Source organism: Oncorhynchus tshawytscha, unplaced genomic scaffold, assembly GCF_018296145.1.
Source record: "Oncorhynchus tshawytscha isolate Ot180627B unplaced genomic scaffold, Otsh_v2.0 Un_contig_298_pilon_pilon, whole genome shotgun sequence".
Taxonomy (NCBI): Eukaryota; Metazoa; Chordata; class Actinopteri; order Salmoniformes; family Salmonidae; genus Oncorhynchus; species Oncorhynchus tshawytscha.
In genome coordinates this window covers 78519-96797 of record NW_024609534.1, presented here as the reverse complement: position 1 = coordinate 96797, position 18279 = coordinate 78519, and the positions used below count along the sequence as shown (strand labels likewise).

Sequence of the window (18279 nt, the reverse complement as noted above, 5' to 3'; positions counted from 1 at the left end):
AAATACTTACTTACAGACTCTAACCAATAGTGCAAAAAAGGTATTAGGTGAACAATAGGTAAGTAAAGAAATAAAAACAACAGTAAAAAGACAGGCTACATACAGTGGAGAGGCTACATACAGTGGAGGGGCTACATACAGTGGAGGGGCTACATACAGGCACCGGTTAGTCAGGCTGATTGAGGTAGTATGTACATATGGTAGATATGGTTAAAGTGACTATGCATATGATATGATGAACAGAGAGTAGCAACAGTGGAAAAACAGGGGTTGGGCATATATTTGCAGAAACGACACACATGCAAAAACACATGTGTGTCGGGGGATATGTATGTGGGTGTGTGTGTGGGGGGATATGTGTGTTTGTGCATGCTTGAGTGAGACTGGGTGTGTGTGGGGGGGATATGTGTGTTTGTGCATGCTTGAGTGAGACGGTGTATGTGAAAGGAAGTCGGAATGTGTGTGCCAGAATGCCGATGTAGGTTGGTGTGTAGGTCTAAGCATGTGTACAATGCATTCTGAAAGTATTGAGGCCCCTCAACCTTTTCCACATTTTGGAACGTTACAGCCTTATTCTAAAATGGATTCAATAGTTTTTTTCCTTCCTTATCAATCTACATACAATACCCCATAATGACATCACAATAGCCCATAATGACATCACAATACCCCATAATGACATCACAATACCCCATCATGACATCACAATACCCCATAATGACATCACAATACCCCATCATGACATCACAATACCCCATCATGACATCACAATATACCCTAATGACATCACAATACACCCTAATGACAAAGCAAAAACATGTTTTTATACATTTTTGCAAATTTATAAAAATAAAACATATATTTACATAATTATTTTCATTTCTTTACATAAATGTTCGATCTGGTTTAAGTCCGGGTTCTGGCTGGGCCACTCAAGGACATTCACAGTCTTTGTGTGCTTAGGGTCGTTGTCCTGTTGGATGGTAAAACCTTCGCCCCAGTCTGAGGCCCTGAGTGCTCTGGAGCAGGTCATTGTCAAGGATCTCTCTGTACTTTGCTCTGTTCATCTTTCCCTCAATCCTGACAAGTCCCCCAGTCCCTACCGCTGAAAAACATCCCCACAGCATGATTCACTGTAGGGATGGTGCCAGGTTTCCTCCAGACGTGGCATTCAGGCCAAAGAGTTGAATCTTGGTTTCATCAGACCAGAGAATCTTGTTTCTCCTGGTCTGAGAGTCCTTTAGGAGCCTTTTGGCAACCTCCAAGTGGGTTGTCATGTGCCTTTCACTGAGGAGTGGTTTCTGTCTGGCCACTCTACCATAAAAGCCTGATTTGGTGGAGTGCTACAGAGATGGTTGTCCTTCTGGAAAGTTCTCCCATCTCCACAGAGGAACTCTGGCGCTCTGTCAGTGACCATCGGGTTCTTGGTCACCTCCCGGACCAAGGCCCTTCTCCTGCCAATTGCTCAGTTTGGCCGGGCAGCCAGCGCTAGGAAGAGTCTTGGTGGTTCCAAACTTTTTCCATTTAAGAATGATGGAGGCCACTGTGTTCTTGGCAACCTTCAATGCTGCAGACATTTTTTGGTACCCTTCCCCAGATTTGTGTCTAGACACAATATTGTCTCAGAGTTCAACAGTCAAGTCCTTCCACTTCATGACTTGGTTTTTGCTCTGACATGTACTGTCAACTGTGGGACATTATAGACAGGTGTGTGCCTTTCCAAATCAAGGCCAATCAATTGAAATTGAAAAGGATGATCAATGGAAACAGGATGCACCTCAAGTCAGTTTCTGCTATGAGACTAAAGGTTTTTTTTTATTTTTAAGACATGTGCAAACATTTCTAAAAACCTGTTTTCACTTTGTCATAAAAAATAAATAAAACAAATGATTTCACCTTTATTTAACCAGGTACTTAAGTTGAGAACAAGTTCTCATTTACAGTTGCGACCGTGCCAAGATAAAGCAAAGCAGTTCGACACACAACAACACAGTTACACATGGAGTAAAACAAACATACAGTCAATAATACAGTATAAACAAGTCTATATACGATGTGAGCAAATGAGGTGAGATAATGGAGGTAAAGGCAATAACTAGGCCATGGTGGCAATATAAATACAATATAGCAAGTAAAACACTGGAATGGTAGTTTTTCAGTGGAAGAATGTGCAAGGTAGAGAGAAATAATGGGGTGCAAAGGAGCAAAATAAATAAATAAATACAGTAGGAGGAGAGGTAGTTGTTTGGGCTAAATTATAATGGGCTATGTACAGGTGCAGTAATCTGTGAGCTGCTCTGACAGCTGGTGCTTAAAGCTAGTGAGGGAGATAAGTGTTTCCAGTTTCAGAGATTTTTGTAGTTCGTTCCAGTCATTGGCAGCAGAGAACTGGAAGGAGAGGGGGCCAAAGAAAGAATTGGTTTTGGGGGTGACCAGAGAGATATACCTGCTGGAGCGTGTGCTACAGGTGGGTGATGCTATGGTGACCAGCGAGCTGAGATAAGGCAGGGCTTTACCTAGCAGAGACCTGTAGCCAGTGGATTTGGCGACGAGTATGAAGCGAGGGCCAGCCAACGAGAGCGTACAGGTCACAGTGGTGGGTAGTATATGGGGCTTTGATGACAAAACAGATGGCACTGTGATAGACTGCATCCAATTTATTGAGTAGGGTGTTGGAGGCTATTTTGTAAATGACATCGCTCGAAGTCGAGGATTGGTAGGATGGTCAGTTTTACAAGGGTATGTTTGGCAGCATGAGTGAAGGAGGCTTTGTTGTGAAATAGTATGACTGGTGTGATCAACTGGTATTTCCATCACTGAATGACCTAAAAGGCCTTATTTCGCTATGGGATGTTTCTTCTCCCAGACAATTGTCCGGTGCAAATTTAATTTATTAGCGTTTACATTGGGGGGGCAAAATCCGTCTGTTACTGGCTAACACAAATCTTGGTGCTATAGTATGTCGTGAGAGGGCATGTGACGAGGTGCTGAGAATCTAGTCACTTTGCTGTGGAGCTGACCAGACAGGAAGTGATGTTCCGGAGGGCAGAATATCACGTCACACCAGAAAACACCCTCTACTACAGTACATCCACAGGTGTTTCCTGTGGCCTGGCTGGCACTGAGCGCTGTGAACGACCCTTCACTAACACATTGAGGTTCACACACACACACACACACACACACACACACACACACACACACACACACACACACACACACACACACACACACATCCTTCCTGTGCCCACTGCTACTCTGCCAAGTGGTATACAGTAGGTCTACAAACCTGCCTTTGTAGACCTCAGTGGAAAATCTCAGTAACCCACAGGCAACACACACTTGTCCAGCAGGCTGAGGTGTGGTCCCCTACTGATTTGCTGATGTAAGGAGAGACCCTGACTCAGGACAGTAACTACTGAGACTACTAGAATAGTTATCTAACGGAGGTCATCTTGGCTATAATGTCAAGTCAAAACAAAGTTTCTCTTTTTTTTCCTCTGCCGAGTATGTTCTGTTTTCTTCCTGGTCCCGGGGCTGCTGGGAGCTGTGCTGGAGAGGAGGATGATGGATAATTAAGCAAAGCACTGCACTTCCTCCTCTGCCCCGTGCGTGATGATGGGGACCTATGGGGACGTCAGTAATTGGTCTTCTCGCTCTACCCTGTTTCCGCCTCCCAGGTTTTTAGGGCGATTAGGGAAACCAGATTTTAGCTAGTGATGAACAGTCTTTTTTTACTGCTGTGGTGTGTGGGCTTGTGTGGGCTTAGGCCAACGCACTTACACAGTCACTCAAACACGTTCTGCTGTAGCTCAGTGATTTTCCATTGAAGCAGATGTGTGGAGAGAGAAATGTTCCAAGCTCTGGGTTGGTTATACTCCAGTAGTACAATGTGAGTTCTGAGAGTCTCCAGTCAGCACTTCACACTCGGCATGTTCTCACTGTGGCCTGCTGGGTACAGCAACACCTGACCCAGGCCCAACACTGTGGCCTGCTGGGCACAGCAACACCTGACCCAGGCCCAACACTGTGGCCTGCTGGGCACAGCAACACCTGACCCAGGCCCGACACTGGCCTGCCGGGCACAGCAACACCTCACCCAGGCCTAATGACACTGTGGCCTGCCGGGCACAGCAACACCTCACCCAGGCCTAATGACACTGTGGCCTGCCGGGCACAGCAACACCTCACCCAGGCATGACACTGTGGCCTGCCGGGCACAGCAACACCTCACCCAGGCATGACACTGTGGCCTGCCGGGCACAGCAACACCTCACCCAGGCATGACACTGTGGCCTGCTGGGCACAGCAACACCTCACCCAGGCATGACACTGTGGCCTGCCGGGCACAGCAACACCTCACCCAGGCATGACACTGTGGCCTGCCGGGCACAGCAACACCTCACCCAGGCATGACACTGTGGCCTGCCGGGCACAGCAACACCTCACCCAGGCATGACACTGTGGCCTGCCGGGCACAGCAACACCTCACCCAGGCCTAATGACACTGTGGCCTGCCAGGCACAGCAACACCTCACCCAGGCCTAATGACACTGTGGCCTGCCGGGCACAGCAACACCTCACCCAGGCCTAATGACACTGTGGCCTGCCGGGCACAGCAACACCTCACCCAGGCCTAATGACACTGTGGCCTGCCGGGCACAGCAACACCTCACCCAGGCCTAATGACACTGTGGCCTGCCGGGCACAGCAACACCTCACCCAGGCCTAATGACACTGTGGCCTGCCGGGCACAGCAACACCTCACCCAGGCCTAATGACACTGTGGCCTGCCGGGCACAGCAACACCTCACCCAGGCCTAATGACACTGTGGCCTGCCGGGCACAGCAACACCTCACCCAGGCCTAATGACACTGTGGCCTGCCGGGCACAGCAACACCTCACCCAGGCCTAATGACACTGTGGCCTGCCGGGCACAGCAACACCTCACCCAGGCCTAATGACACTGTGGCCTGCCGGGCACAGCAACACCTCACCCAGGCCTAATGACACTGTGGCCTGCCGGGCACAGCAACACCTCACCCAGGCCTAATGACAGAGGTGGAGTGTCCCACATTGTAGAATGACGCTCTTTCTCACTCACACACACACACACACACACACATACACAGACCCACTCAGACCTCACGCTTCAGGCTCCATTAGTGTGTAGACTATATGTCCTCTCCCAGTAGCTAGCACTAGGCTAGCCTGCTGATGCTAATCTGCTGACTATGTTCTCTCCCAGTAGCTAGCACTAGGCTAGCCTGCTGATGCTAACCTGCCGACTAATGTACAGTAATGTCTCTGTTAGATGTTCTGACTGGGGTAATGTTGACAATAATAATCATCATCATTATGTTTGTCCTAATGCTGCTGTTATGTTTCTGTTAGATGGTACAGCTGATGAAAGTGAGCGTAGCGTCCTGCTGGCCTCATCTGACTCTGCTGAATAGAAGCCTGCGCTAGAATGGCCTCAAATAACTGGGGAATGTCTGGGGAAACCTTATCCTGGAATCTATATGCTCTAGCCAAGTCCTCTGACTATCAAAAACTGTCTGTGACAACAATAGTCTCAACAACAATAGTCAGCCGGAGACTTGACCAAGTCAGCTAGGGAGTGGATGTGACGCTGCCTGACATAGGTTGACACGGAATGTGAAGGCAAGGGGCAGCATTCTATCTCCATGCAGACATGGGTCCTATCAAAATAGGCAACTGGGTTTTATTGACATAAAGATAATAAACGATGGTGGAAAGGTACAACACTCCATATAGGCCTGAACACTCTCCGTTTCTGTCTGGATGAAGATCAAACATAGTGGTGTTTCAGTCAACCATAACCCCATCAAACAAGTCTCCCCTCTGGACCCTGACTCACCCCAGAGAGAGAGAGCCCAGGGAGGGACTGCAGGGGGGAGACGGGGAGGGAGGTAGGGGGGAGGTCCGCATCACTTCCCCCTCTGCTTCTTGTATAGCGGTGACTTCACCAGCAGGGCTCAATTAGCCCAAATGTGGCTCTGCTGCTGCTAAATATAGTACAGTGACTCTGCCTGGAAGTACAACCCCTCTAATAATGATGCTAAAGTTGATTACAGTTCTAATAAGTGGAGAGAGAGAACAAGTTGACAATAGAGGCAGATGTGCAAGCCGTCACACACACTCCCCCATATACCTTAGTATAGAGACCGATGTAGGGCCCTTGAACATCTGAGTTACGGAAAATCTGGACGGTAACACGGAATCCAGACATTAAAACGGAATTCAACAATGTGTTGAACTTAGTAGATAATGCTAGGATATGTTATCATGTAGTCTGATATAGGACTAGGATGTATTATCATGTAGTCTGATATAGGACTAGGACGTGTAGTCTGATATAGGACTAGGACGTATTATCATGTAGTCAGCTATAGGACTAGGTCGTGTAGTCTGATATAGGACTAGGACGTATTATCATGTAGTCTGATATAAGACTAGGATGTGTAGTCTGATATAGGACTAGGATGTGTAGTCTGATATAGGACTAGGACGTGTAGTCTGATATAGGACTAGGACGTGTAGTCTGATATAGGACTAGGACGTATTATCATGTAGTCTGATATAGGACTAGGACGTGTAGTCTGATATAGGACTAGGACGTATTATCGTGTAGTCTGATATAGGACTAGGACGTATTATCATGTAGTCTGATATAGGACTAGGACATGTTATCGTGTAGTCTGATATAGGACTAGGACGTGTAGTCTGATATAGGACTAGGACGTGTAGTCTGATATAGGACTAGGACGTGTAGTCTGATATAGGACTTGGACGTATTATCATGTAGTCTGATATAGGACTAGGACATGTTATCATGTAGTCTGATATAGGACTAGGACGTGTAGTCTGATATAGGACTAGGACGTATTATCATGTAGTCAGCTATAGGACTAGGTCGTGTAGTCTGATATAGGACTAGGACGTATTATCATGTAGTCAGATATAGGACTAGGACGTGTAGTCTGATATAGGACTAGGACATGTTATCATGAAGTCTGATATAGGACTAGGACGTGTAGTCTGATATAAGACTAGGACATGTTATCATGTAGTCTGATATAGGACTAGGACGTGTAGTCTGATATAGGACTAGGACATGTTATCATGTAGTCTGATATAGGACTAGGACGTGTAGTCTGATATAGGACTAGGACATGTTATCATGTAGTCTGATATAGGACTAGGATGTGTAGTCTGATATAGGACTAGGACATGTTATCATGTAGTCTGATATAGGACTAGGACGTGTAGTCTGATATAGGACTAGGACATGTTATCATGTAGTCTGATATAGGACTAGGATGTGTAGTCTGATATAGGACTAGGACATGTTATCATGTAGTCTGATATAGGACTAGGACATGTTATCATGTAGTCTGATATAGGACTAGGACGTGTAGTCTGATATAGGACTAGGACATGTTATCATGTAGTCTGATATAGGACTAGGACGTGTAGTCTGATATAGGACTAGGACATGTTATCATGTAGTCTGACATAGACGTATAGAGGCCCATTATCAGCGACCATCATTCCTGTGTTCCAATGGCACGTTGTGTTAACTAATCCAAGTTGATCATTTTCCCAAGAAACTGAAGATCTCGTATAACTCTGTGTACTACTCCCTTCACAGAACAGCACAAACGGACTCTAACTAGAATAGAAAGAATGGGAGGCCCCGGTGCACAACTGAGCAAGAGGACAAGTACATTAGCGTCTAGTTTGAGAAACAGATGCCTCAGAAGTCCTCAACTGGCAGCTTCATTAAATAGTACCCGCAAAACACCAGTCTCAACGTCAACAGTGAAGAGGTGACTCCGGGATGCTGGCCTTCTAGGCAGAGTTCCTCTGTCCAGTCTCAATGTCAACAGTGAAGAGGCGACTCCGGGAGGCTGGCCTTCTAGGCAGAGTTCCTCTGTCCAGTCTCAACGTCAACAGTGAAGAGGCGACTCCGGGATGCTGGCCTTCGAGGCAGGGTTGCAAAGAAAAAGCCATATCTCAGACTGGCCAATAAAAAGAAAAGATTAAGATGGGCAAAATAACACAGACAGTGGACAGAGGAACTCTGCCTATAAGGCCAGCATCCCGGAGTCGCCTCTTCACTGTTGACGTTGAAGCTGCCAGTTGAGGACTTGTGAGGCGTCTGTTTCTCAAAATAGCCACTCTACTGTACTTATCCTCTTGCTCAGTTGTGCACCGGGGCCTCCCACTCCTCTTTCTATTCTGGCTAGAGCCAGTTTGTGCTGTTCTGTGAATGGAGTAGTACACAGCATTGTATGAGATCTTCAGTTCCTTGGCAATTTCTAACATGGAATAGTCTTAATTTCTCAGAACAAGAATAGACTGATGAGTTTCATAAAGTTCTTTGTTTCTGCCCGTCTTGAGCCTGTAATCGAACCCACAAATGCTGAGGCTCCAGATACTCAACTAGTCTAAATTAGGCCAGTTTTATTGCTTCTTTAAATCAGCGCAGCAGTTTTCAGCTCTGCTAACATAATTGCAAATGGGGTTTCTAATGATCAATTAGCCTTTTTAAAATGATAAACTTGGATTAGCTAACACAACATGCCGTTGGAACACAGGAGTGATGGTTGCTGATAATGGGCCTCTGTACACCTTTGTAGATATTCCATTAAAAATCTGCCGTTTCCAGCTACAATAGTTTTTTACAACATGAACAATGTCTACACTGTATTTCTGATCAATTTGATGTTATTTTAATGGACAAAATAGTGTTTTTCTTTTAAAAAACAAGGGAATTTCAGAGTGTCTCCAAACTTTTGAATGGTAGTGTATGACTGGGACATGTTATCGTCTAGTCAGATACGGGACTGGGACATGTCGTCTAGTCAGATACGGGACTGGGACATGTCGTCGTGTACTCAGATACGGGACTGGGACATGTTATCATATGGGTACAGCCAGGGTTGAGACTGTCTGTTTATATGGGGGGACAGATTGAGAGGCGTTAGTTCGGATTAAGCTGCCTGACTGAGTCCATCTGTCTCACTGTCTGTGTGGGTGTCCTCTCCTCCATCATACTACTTCCTACTGCTATATCCCCAGAGCAGGGTGATAGTCCTGACTGAGACTCCCCTGGAACACAACAGAGAGGTGTTAGTAGTTACTGAGACTTCCCTGGAACACAACAGAGAGGTGTTAGTCCTGACTGAGACTCCCCTGGAACACAACAGAGAGGTGTTAGTAGTTACTGAGACTCCCCTGGAACACAACAGAGAGGTGTTAGTTGTTACTGAGACTCCTCTGGAACACAACAGAGAGGTGTTAGTAGTTACTGAGACTCCCCTGGAACACAACAGAGAGGTGTTAGTCCTGACTGAGACTCCCCTGGAACACAACAGAGGTGTTAGTTGTTACTGAGACTACCCTGGAACACAACAGAGAGGTGTTATTAGTTACTGAGACTCCCCTGGAACACAACAGAGAGGTGTTAGTAGTTACTGAGACTCCCCTGGAACACAACAGAGAGGTGTTAGTAGTTACTGAGACTCCCCTGGAACACAACAGAGAGGTGTTAGTAGTTACTGAGACTCCCCTGGAACACAACAGAGAGGTGTTAGTAGTTACTGAGACTCCCCTGGAACACAACAGAGAGGTGTTAGTAGTTACTGAGACTCCCCTGGAACACAACAGAGAGGTGTTAGTAGTTACCGAGACTCCCCTGGAACACAACAGAGAGGTGTTAGTAGTTACTGAGACACCCCTGGAACACAACAGAGAGAGCAGGGTAACCTTCTTTCCTCCTGACTAGTAACCACATATGTGTGTGTGTGTTAGGGTTGACCTTGTGGCAAAGTGCCCACTGCTTCTGGGCTTAGCCCTTCTCCCCCAGTGTATTGTGGGTCAGTGATGGGGAAGGGCAGACTGCACTTGGAGTTAGTTTCATCTCATCTCTCTGTCGTTGGGCTCCTGAATGGTGCAGCTGCACTGTATCTCAGTGCTAAAGGTGTCACTACAGACCCTGGTTCGATTCTAGGCTGTATCACAACCGGCCATGATTGGGAGTAGGGCGGCGCACAATTAGCCCATCGTCGTCCGGGTTAGGGTTTGGCCGGGGTAGGCCATCATTGTAAATAGAAATGTGTTCTTAACTGACTTACCTAGTTAAATAAAGAATGAATAAATACCTAAAAAAACAATAAATTGTCTCTCTCTGAAAGCTGAAAGCACAGAGACATTCCACATTATGTCCTCCGCCATGTTTTTGTGTTGACACATGTACTTCTGCCCCATATAGACTTGGACTGTTGTAAGTTTGTGGTGGTTGTTTAAATCCCTGCTGTTGTCTGACTGCCTGTCAGCCTGAGGACTTCAGTCTGGGTTGTGGTACGATCAGTCTTTGGAATAGTAGCTAGTCACGTGAGATATTGATGTTATGCTGAAATAGAGAGCCAGAGAGACTGACCTATTTTTCTCTCTGTGTGTTTCTGAGTGTGTGCCTGTCTCTGTGTGTGTTTATGTGCCCACTTGCACCAAGGTGACCCAGGATGTGTGCCAAACCCCCCCCTCCCCCCGCACACACACACCCATCCTGGCTACCCGCCCACCTTCTGTAGTTTCCATGGAAACATATAGCCCCTGCTGCCAACCACCTCTGCCTTCCTACCGGAACAGAGACATCGCCTCGACCAATCAAAAAACTGAGCCAAACAGCACATGTACAAAAATAACCAATCAGACCACAGCCTGTGCTACCTACAAAGCCACATGGCTGTGAATAATTCAGGAGAAGGAAAACACAAGTAGTTACTGATTTACACACACACGCACACACAGGCGCACACACAGGCACACACAGGCACACACACACACACACAGCGATATTGGTATGTGGTTACTTATTTAGTCAGAAGGAAAGTAGGTTACCCTGCTCTCGTTCTGTCTGAGGTGGGTAAGGTGGAGAGAGATGCGAGGAAGGTGGAGAGAGATGCGAGGAAGGTGGAGAGAGATGCGAGGAAGGTGGAGAGAGATGCGAGGAAGGTGGAGAGAGATGCGAGGAAGGTGGAGAGAGATGCGAGGAAGGTGGAGAGAGATGCGAGGAAGGTGGAGAGAGATGCGAGGAAGGTGGAGAGAGATGCGAGGAAGGTGGAGAGAGATGCGAGGAAGGTGGAGAGAGATGCGAGGAAGGTGGAGAGAGATGCGGGGAAGGTGGAGAGAGATGGCGGGGAAGGTGGGAGTGAGATGGCGGGGAAGGTGGGAGTGAGATGGCGGGGAAGGTGGGAGTGAGATGGCGGGGAAGGTGGGAGTGAGATGGCGGGGAAGGTGGGAGTGAGATGGCGGGGAAGGTGGGAGTGAGATGGCGGGGAAGGTGGGAGTGAGATGGCGGGGAAGGTGGGAGTGAGATGGCGGGGAAGGTGGGAGTGAGATGGCGGGGAAGGTGGGAGAGAGATGGCGGGGAAGGTGGGAGAGAGATGGCGGGGAAGGTGGGAGAGAGATGGCGGGGAAGGTGGGAGAGAGATGGCGGGGAAGGGGGAGAGAGATGGCGGGGAAGGGGGAGAGAGATGGCGGGGAAGGGGGAGAGAGATGGCGGGGAAGGGGGAGAGAGATGGCGGGGAAGGGGGAGAGAGATGGCGGGGAAGCTGAACTATGCCACGGAGAGAGAGACTGGGCCCAGCCACGGAGAGAGAGATGGGGCCCAGCCACGGAGAGAGAGACGGGGCCCAGCCACTGAGGATGGTGGTCTGTCTCTCCAGTCTACCCTCAGGGGAGGGTCTTTGATTTTGGCAGACACAGCCTTAGGGCGTCGCCCCATCTCGCCTCGCTCCGATCCGGAGCAGAGAGGGGGATTTGGAACTGTGAAGGCGGAGGGAGGAAATTAGATGGCGAGAGGTGGGGCAGAGGGGAGCGAGTTGAGGGTGGTGGGGGGGTAGAGAGAAGCGTTGAGGGGGGGGGTAGAGAGGAGCGTTGAGGTGGGAATCGCGGAGGGGAGAGGAGGTGGGAATCAACCGAGGGAGGGTGAGTCTGCTCAGGGGGTGAGGGAGGGTGAGTCTGCTCAGGGGTTGAGAGGGGGCGTGGGAGGGTGAGTCTGCTCAGGGGGTGAGAGGGGGTGAGTGCTCAGGGGGTGAGAGGGGGTGAGTCTGCTCAGGGGGGTGAGAGGGGGCGAGGGAGGGTGAGTCTGCTCAGGGGGGTGAGAGGGGACGAGGGGTAGTGTGTGTCACTGGTCTCCCTCATTGTTGCTCGGTGGCAGAAGTATTAAAGTGGTCGTGCAGCTCACAGGAAGCTGGCCCTCACGCTCTCTCTCACAACAACACTGCCACTTCCTGTTGCACAGGGCTGAGAGGCAGGTTCAGAAAGAAAGAGGGAAGAGAGAACGAGTGAGAAAGAAAGTATTGTGGAGGAGCATTACATATTTCCCTGTCTTTCTTTTTTCCTTCTACTGACCTCGTCATTCTGTCTCTCTGCTCTTATGAGTGTCGTCTGTCAGCCGTAGCCCAGAAAGTTCTCCAGGAGCCAGACTGAGACCATGTTCGTGGAAATTGATCGACAGATAACATAATCAATTTACTGAGTTAGTTAGTTAAAAGCTCTGACGATTGTCCCTCCTTTCTCTCCTCCTCGCTCCTTCTATTCTCTCTGTCTCTCGTTTGTTTGTTCTTCTCTAGTTCCACTCGTTTCCTTTCGTACTGCGTCCTCCAATGGGCTTCTCCATAGTGTGTACTTGCGTCCTGTTCATGTGTGCACAACGTTTACGTAACCACGGAAGAGAGAGCAATAAAAAATGGTGGTCTGGCGTGGGAGCAGCAAAAGGGGGAAAAAAAACGTTTTTCTTATGACTCCACCGACAATGTTCAGATTTGTTAAAAATCTGTTTGATTTGGAACCCAATAAGAGCCTCCTTTTTATTTGCCAGGAAAAGACTTGGTTTATGAAGACGTGATTCTATAAACTGTCTGACTCGGGGGGTTTTATGCAACACAATATGATTGGATAGATTTTTCATTTTCTGTGACCAAAATAATTCAACTTTTTACAAGCCAAGCAGCTGTATGCCCCAGTAGGGGGGGGCCTAAAGCCGGGCATCGTGGGCCCAGGCAGCACAACACACATGCAGATGTATGCCCCAGTAGGGGGTATATTTGGCCTAAAGCCGGGCATCGTGGGCCCAGGCAGCACAACACACATGCAGATGTATGCCCCAGTAGGGGGGGGGTATTTGGCCTAAAGCCGGGCATCGTGGGCCCAGGCAGCACAGCACACATGCAGATGTATGCCCCAGTAGGGGGGGGTTTTTGGCCTAAAGCCGGGCATCGTGGGCCCGGGCAGCACAACACACATGCAGATGTATGCCCCAGTAGGGGGGGTATATTTGGCCTAAAGCCGGGCATCGTGGGCCCGGGCAGCACAACACACATGCAGATGTATGCCCCAGTAGGGGGTGGGGGTATATTTGGCCTAAAGCCGGGCATCGTGGGCCCGGGCAGCACAACACACATGCAGATGTATGCCCCAGTAGGGGGGGTATATTTGGCCTAAAGCCGGGCATCGTGGGCCCGGGCAGCACAACACACATGCAGATGTATGCCCCAGTAGGGGGGGGGGGTATATTTGGCCTAAAGCCGGGCATCGTGGGCCCGGGCAGCACAACACACATGCAGATGTAATGTCTAAAGCGTTTCTCTAACGGCTCTGCATTACATGACTGCAGCAATGAGAGCTGATGTGCAAAGAGACATTAAACTGGAGCTGAACTGAGCCATTCCAATACATGTCAGGATTCTGTGTTGGATCTGTAGACCTTAAGACTACGACCCAAATGGCACTCTGTCCCTTATCTAGTGCACTACTGTTAAATACAACCTGGTCAATAGTAGTGCACTACTGTTAAACACAACCTGGTCAATAGTAGTGCACTACTGTTAAACACAACCTGGTCAATAGTAGTGCACTACTGTTAAACACAACCTGGTCAATAGTAGTGCACTGTAAAGGGAATAGGATGTCATTGAGGATGCAAACTATATGTGGTTAGACAGGGTGATGGTAAGGTACCAGGAGTCTCCAGCCCAGTGGAGAGCACCCTTGGAAGGCTGTGAAGACTGCTTCCATGACAACTCATCAGAGGGTAACTCCCTGATCCCACACTGCTGCTGTACAACTCTACCTCACCCCTGTCTTACCCTGGGCTTATGGACTATACTACCTACCGCCTTACACACACACCGTTTCTAGCACACTGTGTTTTCTCATGCGCAGTGCAGTGTGGCGTGGGTGGATGGATGTGTGAGTGTGTGCATGCATGAAAATGTATACATAAATGTGTGTGTGTGTGTGTGTGGAAGAGTGCATACCTTGTGTGTTGTGATGTTGGCTGTCTCAGCCCCTGGCTCCTCTGCAGAACAGAATCAGTGTAGTGTTCTGATGAAAATGTAATCCACTTGAGACCAGAATAGATATAATGGTATTACTATATGCCTGAGAGAGCAGAGCACTGCATGGTTCTCCTCTCCAGCAAGAAGACCTGAGATAAACACAGAGTGTAGTCTTCAAGTACAGAGACATAGCAACACCTGGTAAAAACATTATCCTCTCTCTCCCTGTCCCTCTCGCTCTCTCTCTCTTTCTCCCTAGCTCTCTCTCTCACTTTCTTTCTCTCACTTTCTTTCGCTCTCTCGCTCCCTAGCTCTCTCAATTCAATTCAAGGGCTTTATTGGCATGGGACACATGTGTTAACATTGCCAAAGCAAGTGAGGTAGATAATATATAAAGTGAATATATAAAGTGAAATAAACAATAAAAATTAACAGTAAACATTACACATACAGAAGTTTCAAAACAATAAAGACATTACAAATGTCATATTATATATACAGTGTTTTAACAATGTACAAATGGTAAAGGACACAAGATAAAATAAATAAGCATAAATATGGGTTGTATTTACAATGGTGTTTGTTCTTCACTGGTTGCCCTTTTCTTGTGGCAACAGGTCACAAATCTTGCTGCTGTGATGCACACTGTGGAATTTCACTTTCTCGCTCTTTCTCTCTCTCTCTCTCTCTCTCTCTCTTTGTCTCTCTTTGTCTCTCTTTGTCTCTGTCTCTCTGTCTCTCTCTCTCTTTCTCTTTCTCTAGCTCTCTGACCTCACCTTTTTAATGCTTTCAGGCCTATTCCTTCAGTTGTCATAACCATGTATCAGTATTCTGTCAGCCAGGCCACGTGGTTAGGTGAGGTTCACCACAGCCAGCAGGTCTGTCAGTGTCAGAGAGGCTGGTGGGGTAAAAGAGCTAGCTGTCACAGGTCCTCTGCGTCTCTCTCTGCGTCTCAGAGAGAGTACAGAGATTTGTATAGTTTCTAATCTTGGTAAAGGCACCATGGCTTTAGTTTTTGTAGTTTTCATCAACTTACATCTTAATATAACCTATTTATGCTCATGTTGATTGAATATTAGGGATCAACACACTATCCCCATGTGTTTCAATGCAGGCTGGACTTAATAGGAGCAGGCTGGACTTAATAGGAGCAGGCTGGACTTAATAGGAGCAGGCTGGACTTAATAGGAGCAGGCTCCAACGCCCAGGCCCCCGCGGCTCCAACGCCCAGGCCTACTACAACACCAGAAGACCATGACAGTAGTCACAGTAGCTATTGAGTTTGTAGGCCACGGTTAGGGTAGCGTTTTCTTTTATAAAGAGGGGAAAAAGAGAGAGGATGAAGTTTCCCACAAGGTCCCGAAACCCAGCTACAGTGAAGTAGCATCCTCTTTGTTCCCAACATCCTCTTTGTTCCCAACATCCTCTTTGTTCCCAACATCCTCTTTGTTCCCAACATCCTCTTTGTTCCCAACATCCTCTTTGTTCCCAACATCCTCTCTGTTCCCAACATCCTCTCTGTTCCCAACATCCTCTCTGTTCCCAACATCCTCTCTGTTCCCAACATCCTCTGTTCCCAACATCCTCTGTTCCCAACATCCTCTCTGTTCCCAACATCCTCTCTGTTCCCAACATCCTCTCTGTTCCCAACATCCTCTCTGTTCCCAACATCCTCTCTGTTCCCAACATCCTCTCTGTTCCCAACATCCTCTCTGTTCCCAACATCCTCTCTGTTCCCAACATCCTCTCTGTTCCCAACATCCTCTCTGTTCCCAACATCCTCTCTGTTCCCAACATCCTCTCTGTTCCCAACATCCTCTCTGTTCCCAGGTCGCTACCTCAAGTGCGGCCTCGGCAGCAGTGCATGTCATGGAAAACTGGTCGCTAATTGTTAGAAAATTAGCTTCAATGTCTTTTTATTAACGTCACTAGTGATTACATCTTGTGAAGCTTCCATCAACACTCTTATACATATTTCCTAATTAGGATGTGTAGCGTCTGTACGAGTGTGTAGCGTTGACCGAATATGATTTTTCAACGCCGATACCGATTATTGGAGGACCAAAAAAAGCCGATACCGATTAATCTGAGGTTTTTACATTTTTTACATAAAAAATTAATAAAAATAATTATTTGTAATAATGACAATTACAACAATACTGAATTATATTTTAACTTAATATAAAACATCAATAAAAATCAATTTAGCCTCAAATAAAAAATGAAACATGTTCAATTTGGTTTAAATACTGCAAAAACAAAGTGTTGGAGAAGAAAGTAAAAGTGCAATATGTGCCATGTAAGAAAGCTAACGTTTGAGTTCCTTGCTCAGAACATGAGAATATATGAAAGCTGGTGGTTCCTTTTAACATGAGACTTCAATATTCCAAGGTAAGAGGTTTTAGGTTGTACTTAATATAGTATTTATAGGACTATTTTTCTCTCTACCATTTGTATTTCATATACCTTTGACTATTGGATGTTCTTATAGGTCCTTTAGTATTGCCAGTGTAACAGTATAGCTTCTGTCCCTCTCCTCGCTCCTCCCTGGGCTCGAACCAGGAACACATCAACAACAGCCACCCTCGAAGCATCGTTACCCATGCAGAGCAAGGGGAACAATTACTCCAAGTCTCAGAGCGAGTGACGTTTGAAACGCTATTAGTGCGCACCCCGCTAAATAGCTAGCCATTTCACATCGGTTACACCAGCCTAATCTCGGGAGCTGATAGGCTTGAAGCGGAGCAGCAACAGTCTATTTTCACAAATGCGCACCTCATTCGCGTGACAGGCAGGCTCCTCGTGGAGTGCAATGAGAGGCAGGTGGTAAGAGCGTTGGACTAGTTAACTGTAAGGTTGCAAGATTGAATCCCTGAGCTGACAAGGTAAAAATCTGTCGTTCTGCCCCTGAACAAGGCAGTTAACCCACTGTTCCTAGGCCGTCATTGAAAATAAGAATGTGTTCTCAACTGACTTGGCTAGTTAAATAAAGGTGTAAAATTGAAAATAATCCGCCAACTCTGTGTCCAAAAATACCGATTTCCGATTGTTAGGAAAACTTGAAATCGATTAATCGGTCGACCTCTAGTGTCTATGTACGAGTGTGTCGTTTTTATCCCTTCAGCTAATGTGCTGAAGCAGTGTCTCATTACTGCTCTGTCCCTGAGGACTCTGTGGCCTGCTAGAGTGGAGCTGAATGACACTGTAATTAATGTTGGGGGAGAGAGCCTCAGAGCGGAGCTGGGGAGAGGGCCTCAGTGCGGAGCTGGAAGCGAGCTAGGGAGAGGGCCTCAGTGCGGAGCTGGAAGCGAGCTGGGGAGAGGGCCTCAGAGCGGAGCTGGGGAGAGGGCCGGGGAGAGGGCAGAGTTGAATTAAGGCCCTCAGCTTGGAGATCAAGGGTTCTGTTGTGAGTTTGGAAGTTCCCAATGAAGCCAGAGAGAGTTGTGTGAGAAGTTCCATAGGAAGTACTGATGGGCGAGGAACCATCGTGGAGCTGCACGAAGGGGACGAGGGCATTCCTAAACTGTTAGCTACTGTATAGCATCTAGGTGGGCTGGTCTCTGCAGGGCTGTTAGAGGGTCTGGAGAAGGGGGTGTGTGAAATGTGTGGAGCGTAGTCAAATAGGATCTCTTCATGATCCCTAACCTTGTGCGTGGGCAACGGTACACTCTCTGGGAACCAGTCCTGTGACACTGAAACATGACTGGCTTGTACCACGTCCCTCTAATGTAGGGCACATGTTTCTCTTGACCATCAATCATTCATCCTATCCTACACTAAAGTTCCCTCTATACGGATGTGTTCCTAAGGGCTCCCTATTCCCTTTATAGGACTCTGGTCAAAAGTAGTGCACTCTAAATGGCTCCCTATTCCCTTTATAGGACTGGTCAAAAGTAGTGCACTATA

At 47.6% G+C, this 18279-nt stretch overlaps 1 protein-coding gene across 3 annotated transcripts in view; it reads left to right on the top strand.

The window, feature by feature from the left end:
• Positions 1-18279, top strand: part of ptpn12 (protein tyrosine phosphatase non-receptor type 12) — a 77665-nt gene that overhangs the window by 13730 nt on the left and 45656 nt on the right. The gene's annotated exons all lie outside the window — the stretch shown is intronic.